This window comes from Echinops telfairi, unplaced genomic scaffold (assembly GCF_000313985.2).
Source record: "Echinops telfairi isolate 266 unplaced genomic scaffold, ASM31398v2 ScPeMD7_7457;HRSCAF=8495, whole genome shotgun sequence".
NCBI lineage: Eukaryota > Metazoa > Chordata > Mammalia > Afrosoricida > Tenrecidae > Echinops > Echinops telfairi.
In genome coordinates, this window is record NW_022111357.1 from 35,081,127 (window position 1) to 35,087,843 (window position 6,717).

Consider the following 6,717-nt stretch of genomic DNA (forward strand, 5'->3'; position numbering starts at 1 on the left):
ATATATACACAAACCAGGACATGGATTAATTGTGTGTGTGAACACACACACACAATTAATCAATGTCCTGGTTTTGTTTCTCTAGAGAACCCTGCCTAACACAATGGAGATTCTGCTTCTAGGTATAAACCGCCACCTGTTTCTCTCCCAACCCCACCACACCTTCCTATGGAATCAAAGCTGCTTTTCAAGTTTACAATGCTAAAGATATGGTGAGACCCATGTGAATTTGTTCACTACAGGTTAGTACATAAACACAGAGTACTTACCTTGCTTATAGGATCATCTTACTTTGCTTATAGCAGCGGTTCTCAACCTGTGGGTGGCAACCCCTTTGGGGGCCGAATGACCCTTCTTTTTACAAGGGTCGCCCGATTCATAACAGTAGTAAAATTACAGTGATGAAGTAGAAACAAAAATAATTGTACGGTTGGGGGGGTCACCACAACATGAGGAACTGCATTAAAGGATCGCGGCATCAGGAGGGTTGAGAACTACTGGCTTATGGGATCATCATCACCGCTAAACCCTGTTGATCCCAGCCCAACCCAGCAGTCACAGCCAGCCCACAGCAGGAAGCAGGCCCACCAGGTGATTTGCACACCTGTGAGTGTAAACTAGACATGCCCTTTGAAGCTGCTGAGCTTTCAGATGCTGGTCTGCAGCCGTAGAGCCACAGTAGCTGAGGACTAGAGTGGCCTTCCTCCATTTCGGTCCATTCTCCATTCCATTGCCATTTCTATTTCAATATAAATCTGACCAGGCCACATCCTTCCTTTAAACCATTCAATAGGTCTCACTACTCTAACAATAAAGACTCAAATGTTTAGCAGAACCTATGAAGTCCTATAGGAGCCCTGGTGGCATAGTGGGCCAGCAGTTCGAAACCAGCAGCCACTCTGGAGGAGAAAGAGGAGACTGCCTACACCCATATAGATTTATAGCCTTGGAAACCCACAGGGTCACTCCAAGTGGGAATCGGCTTGATGGCAGGGAGGTGAGTTTGAGTGTAAAGTCCTAGGCAGGAGGTGCAGTGAGGGGTGGGAGGGGTGTGTGTAGGGCAGCTGGGCTGGGCTGGGCTCTGCTCCCCAGCCTTGTCTTTCAATGCATTGATTTCAATGTGCTCTCTTGCCTTCTCCTCATGGTGGTTTTATGAGCTGGTCCTGCTGCCAGTTATATTCTTTGCTATATTCTCATACCATCAGTCATAGGCTAACTGTCAATTTCCCAGCTAAGGCGATATTCCCAGTCCCATATTCTCCCAGTCCCTCTGTATTTCAGTAGTCGACCTCACCACATTCTCTGGTCTGAGTTGACTAGAGAAACAAATTCAGACACACACATATATATATATATATGAAAGAGCTTTATATAAAGAGTAAGTATATATTCATAAAACATCCCAGCTCAGTCCAGATCAAGTCCATAAGTCTGATATTAGCCCATATCTCTGATACCAATCTACCAATTCTTCTTCAGAGTCACGCAACACATGCAATGACGCCAAATGCAGGAAGATCATAGGCCAGTGGGTGGAAAATCTTGTGGATCCAGCTGGTGTGGGTCTCCACATGGCTCCTCCAGCTCCAGTACTCCGGCTCTATCAGCATAGCTCCATTTGGCTTGTCAACAGGAATGTCTCACAGGGAGAGTTTGTGTCCCATTGCCAGGGAGGAAGACAGGAGTTCCCAGAATCTTCAGGAGAAGGCCACACCCACAGAGAGGCCCATTGGCTATGATCTGATTGACAGGCTAGACTCCAGCCCTTCGCAAGTTGACAGGAGATTATGCAACTGCCATACCATAGTTGGACTGGATTAGTCGATTGTATAATTCTCTGGTGTCTGTCTAATCCACTATAATATAAGTTCCATGAGGACAGATTTCTGTGCCTGATTTACTGTTTTGTACCCTACCTAGCATCATATTGGATACCTGGGAAGCACTCAGTAAACATTCCCTGAATGAATAATTGGCTACAGAGACTAGAGAAGCTCGAACAAGTAATCGGTCATGTGCTGATGAAGATATGAGCAGTTGCAATGAAAAACTCCACTGCCAAAAGGTAGATTCTAACTGATAACCCACTGCCATCGAGTCAGTACGGAATCATAATGACCCTGTAGGACAGCGTAGAACTTCCCCTGTCAATATCTAGGAATATAACTATTTACAGGAGTAGAAATCCCCATCTTTCTCCCAAGGAGCTGCTGGTGGCTTCGAACTGCCGACCTTGCGCATCATAGCCCAATATATAACCACTCCATAACAATCTTAGGTAAGGTTCCCGAGACTGGAAGTCTTTACAGGAGCAGATAGCCTCAAGTTTCTTCCTCCGAGAGGCTGGTGGGCTTGAACTGTCAATCTTGGGTATAGCAACCCAACACTTATCTCACAGCACCACCAGGGTTCATTTCAAATGAAAGGTCCCTTAAGAGCTTTAGTGAATGGTAGTATGGGTATTGGAAAAGGCTAGAAAAAGACACCTACAAGGAAAACAGCTTCTTGTTAGTCACAGAACCAATTTCGAGTCCGTTATCCAAGTTAGCTTTCTAAATGTCACAGAAGTGGGAATGAAAACAATGATAACAAGAGGACGTGCCCTGTCTGACACAACGTACGTCTCCCAATCATGGCCTCTTTCCTGCTTCAGCCATCCCATCTGTAACTGCCACCAACCATGCATTTGTGACAGTTCTCTTTGGTCTCCCATGTCGTTTTTCAAAGCTCTGTATATCAGCAAACCCTTGGACACCAGTATGATCTCTTGCTAATGGTCTCCCTCATCTGGGTGGGAAGACACATGTCTCTGCCTTTGTACAGTCCTTGTCCCATTAAAAAAAAAAAAGAGGACATGTCCTAGTTGCAGATGGATTGACCATGTGGAAAGATGGAAATTGATTATGGTGATAATTGCACAAATCCTCTTAATATGATAGACTGGTTAAATTGTATGAGACGTGCAGTATATGCCAGTAAAACTGTTGTGTGTTTTTTAAAGACGGGACCCAGTAGACATACAAATACGTTTCCAGCCAGTGGAGACTGTCCACAAGGTGAACGGACACAGGGGCGGCCGCAGTGGGCTGAGGTAGCAGTGGTCATGAGGACAACGCGGGACCAGGGTTTCATTCTCTTGTGCTTCAGCCCTGGGGAGAGGGAGCTGACTCGATGGCACCTCTCAACAGCAACGCCTTAAAAAAATAAAAAGCCCACCTTTGAGAATAGTATTTTTGTACATGGAGATGGTTCAATATGGAGAACTTTTCTGTGCGTCGTGACCCGCAGAGAGACAGTAAAGTCTACTGGGCATGACATAGAGTTTGAGATGTGAAGTGAAATTTGCATAAGTGATCCAGTCCGAAGTGCAAAGAAAAGACAATCTGGGCCGAGGGAAGCAAAACTTGAGTGTCAGCGTCTTTATCACCGATAACCTGGAAGACATCTCATGGGGAGGAGACCCGAGCCCCGTGGCCTTGAGAGTCACTGGAGCCTTGGCAATCTGAGCAAGCCCCTTGGCAAGCTCTCTCTTTGATGTTCCATCACAGAAGGGAGTCGCAGAAGCAGGTTCAGGCTTAACTTCCACTTTGTCAGTAGTATGTGCAAGTGAACCCCGCGTGGTCTCTTTTTTTAAGGCGTGTGTCATTTTTTGCCTTCCCCTCCTTGTTTATTGGTCCTGGATTTGTGTGACAGTGGCGAGGCCTGGCCTGAGTGTGATCATAGAATAGTCACTACTGCGGTTTGTTTTTTGTGGCTTTCACTTGGTTTTCAACAGTATTTGTGTTTTCAGGGCAAGCGTATATGCAAAGTCGGTTCCCATCGGACATCTCTACACAAGTGATTCAGTGACAGTGGTTCAATTTCCCACAGTGTAGCAATACTCTCTTTCATTGCTTTCTGGTGATTCTATCTCTAATTCCTCTTCCTCTTTCTTCTTTTCTTTAGAGCAATCATGGACCTTTTGGTCTCATGTTAATGGGGCAGTGCGTGTACAGAGCGTGCCCTTTCTTTTGTGTACCAATCTATTCTTTAGCTTAATGGTGACTTCAAAAGAGAGTTTCAGTTCAAGGTTCAAAGAGTTTTTCAAGGTGATAGTCCCAGGGAGTCCTATTGCCCCAACTGGGCCAGTAAGTTCTGGGCTTTTGAAGAATTTGAGTTCTGCTCTGCCTTTATTTCCTCTTCTACCAGAACTACACGGTTCTTCTGGTCTCAGGGCAGAGGGGCCACAGCTCCTGAGGCTGTGAGTCTGCGAACCAGTTTCTTCCAGTCTTTGGCTTCCTTCTTTCTCGTTAGCTCTTCAGGAGTCGGGGCCAGTAGTTGTTTAGTTGATTGGTCTTGAAGATCTTCGCCACGAGGCCCTACAGTTTATTTAGCTCTATTTTTTGAACTTACAGTGAAAATATGCACAGCAAAACATGCGGCTTCCAACCATTTCTACATGTGCGCTTCCCCTGCATGCAAAACCTCCCTCTTCCCCTCTCCCCCACCCCTGTGAACCATTAATAATTGGTTGTTTTTAGACACGCTTATCTCATATAGGTGAGATCGCCCAGTATTTGCCATTTGGGGACCAAGTGATTTTGTTCACCAGGGCCTTTTCAAGGTTCATCCCTATTGTGGTGTGCACCAAGACTTCATCGTTCTCTGTGGCCGAGTATCAGATGAGAGACGTTTAAGTCATTACTTTGCCCTCAGTATCTCATTCTATTTCCCTGGGCTCCATAACTTGTGTTCATTAAAACAAATTCCACAGAAATGCAGCTTCTTCTTCGTCTTTTTTTGTTGTTGTTTTGGGCCGCCTATGATGGATGGCTCTCATGTTCTTTGCTTCAATAATTAATCATCAGCGCTATCCTTTCTGCGACGTGTGGCAGACGAGCACGGAATCTGGTATCCCAGGGCATCTGCCTCATGCCTGCTCCCTTTGCATAAGCTTTCATGTCAGACTCTTCATTAGCTGGCACCAGGCTGTCCATATGCCTGCGCTCAGACGTTCGTCCTTATCAACTATAAAAACGGTGCCCCCCCCCCAAGAAAAAGCACCCCCTTAGATTCACCAACTGGGGATCAAGGCTGCTGATGGAAGTCACTTCCTGAAAGAACAGGAATGAAGAAAGCGAGGTGGGAGTGTGGAAAAACAAGCCCGGCAAGTGCATGGGCATCGAGCACTCTCTGCTGGGCTCACATGCAAACCCCTAAGCTGCTGTCACGTGGTGGCCAAGTCTGACCTCCATGTTACCAGCAGCGAAGGATTTAAGAAAACCCCTAGCTCAACCTGGGAATGGGAACAGGAGGCTTGCCACTAGCTTACCATGATGAAGATTAGGAACGACATGGTCACAGGCCCTGCTACTTGTTTGTAAGACAAGTCTGTACCTGCATCAGGGCAAGAAGGGCTCATTTGCCAGGAATAACCTTTTCGGTCTCCCTACACACACTGATAGCATTGCACTCAGCGTCTGCGCATGTGAAACTCAATGACACGTGCTGAACAGCTCCGTCATCCTTGCCGGTGAAGAGGGTAGCAGCCATTGGCTCTGCAGGGTCATTGAGTTGACAGCAACTCATTGTGACCTGCGTGAGACAGTAGAACTGCCCCGAGGCTTCTCTAGGCTGCCGCTCTGTGGGGGCAGAGTGCCGCATCTTTAACCCGAGGAGCTGTGAGTGGGTGCAAACCACCAGCCTTTCGCTTCACGGATGAGTGCTTCACCATTGTGCCACCAGCCTCCTGGATCGGATTTGGGGAATAGTAGTTCTTGTACTTAATTGGACGGTGACCAGCAGGGGGTACAAATAAATAGACGACTGTGTTTATCAGAGGACAGAACCGACTCAATGCCGTGTGTTGGTCCGTCTTTACCTGGTCATTAGCCGGTTAGAAGCTGCACAGACAAAATACTCTTCTTAGATGGTCTCCCCAGACGTTCAGCTAAAGAAAGGAATGCTATTTCTCCCTGCTGTTGTCAAGCACAGCACAAGCTAGGCTCTGTGACGCAGGGAAACCTGCCCATCAGCTGCTGCAGAGGCCGGTCCTCTGGAGACAAGTTGGCAGAGAGCCAGAGGGGCACAGCTGCACCGTCCCATTCACGCCACCGAGGATGGACATTTCCTGATCTACAAAACGCTTTCATCACTGCGTTTAATAATTCCTTCTTATCTCCAGAGTGAAATGAGATGACAAGCATGCGCCAAGGCACGGCCCAGGAGGCTGGCACACGACTGGGCATTCTTTGTCAGCTGTGTACTTGGCTTCCTTACCACTGCCTGTCCCTAGAGACCTGAGAGGCCACCCCAGATGGAAATAGGCTGACAAACACAGAAACACAAGCCAACATACAGCTTGACAACTTTCTATACCCCCACTGCCGGCGGCGGGTCGGTTGTGACGCATAGAGACAGGACTAGCAAATGACCGACGACTGTTGGAAATGTGGTTCCTGTCCTTTATTTTATTTTATTTTATTTTTTTTCGCTTAGCAAAACTTTTTATTTATGTTTGTTTGTTTTCTTTTGTTCTTTTTAGATTTTTTTTCTAATCATTTTATTAGGGGCTCATACAACTCTTATCACAATCCATATATACATCAATTGTGTAAAGCGCATTTGTACATTCATTGCCCTCATCATTCTCAAAACATTTCCTCTCCACTTAAGCCCCCGGCACCAGGTCCTCATTTTTCCCCTCCCTCCCCGCTCCCCCCTCCTTCATGAGCGCTT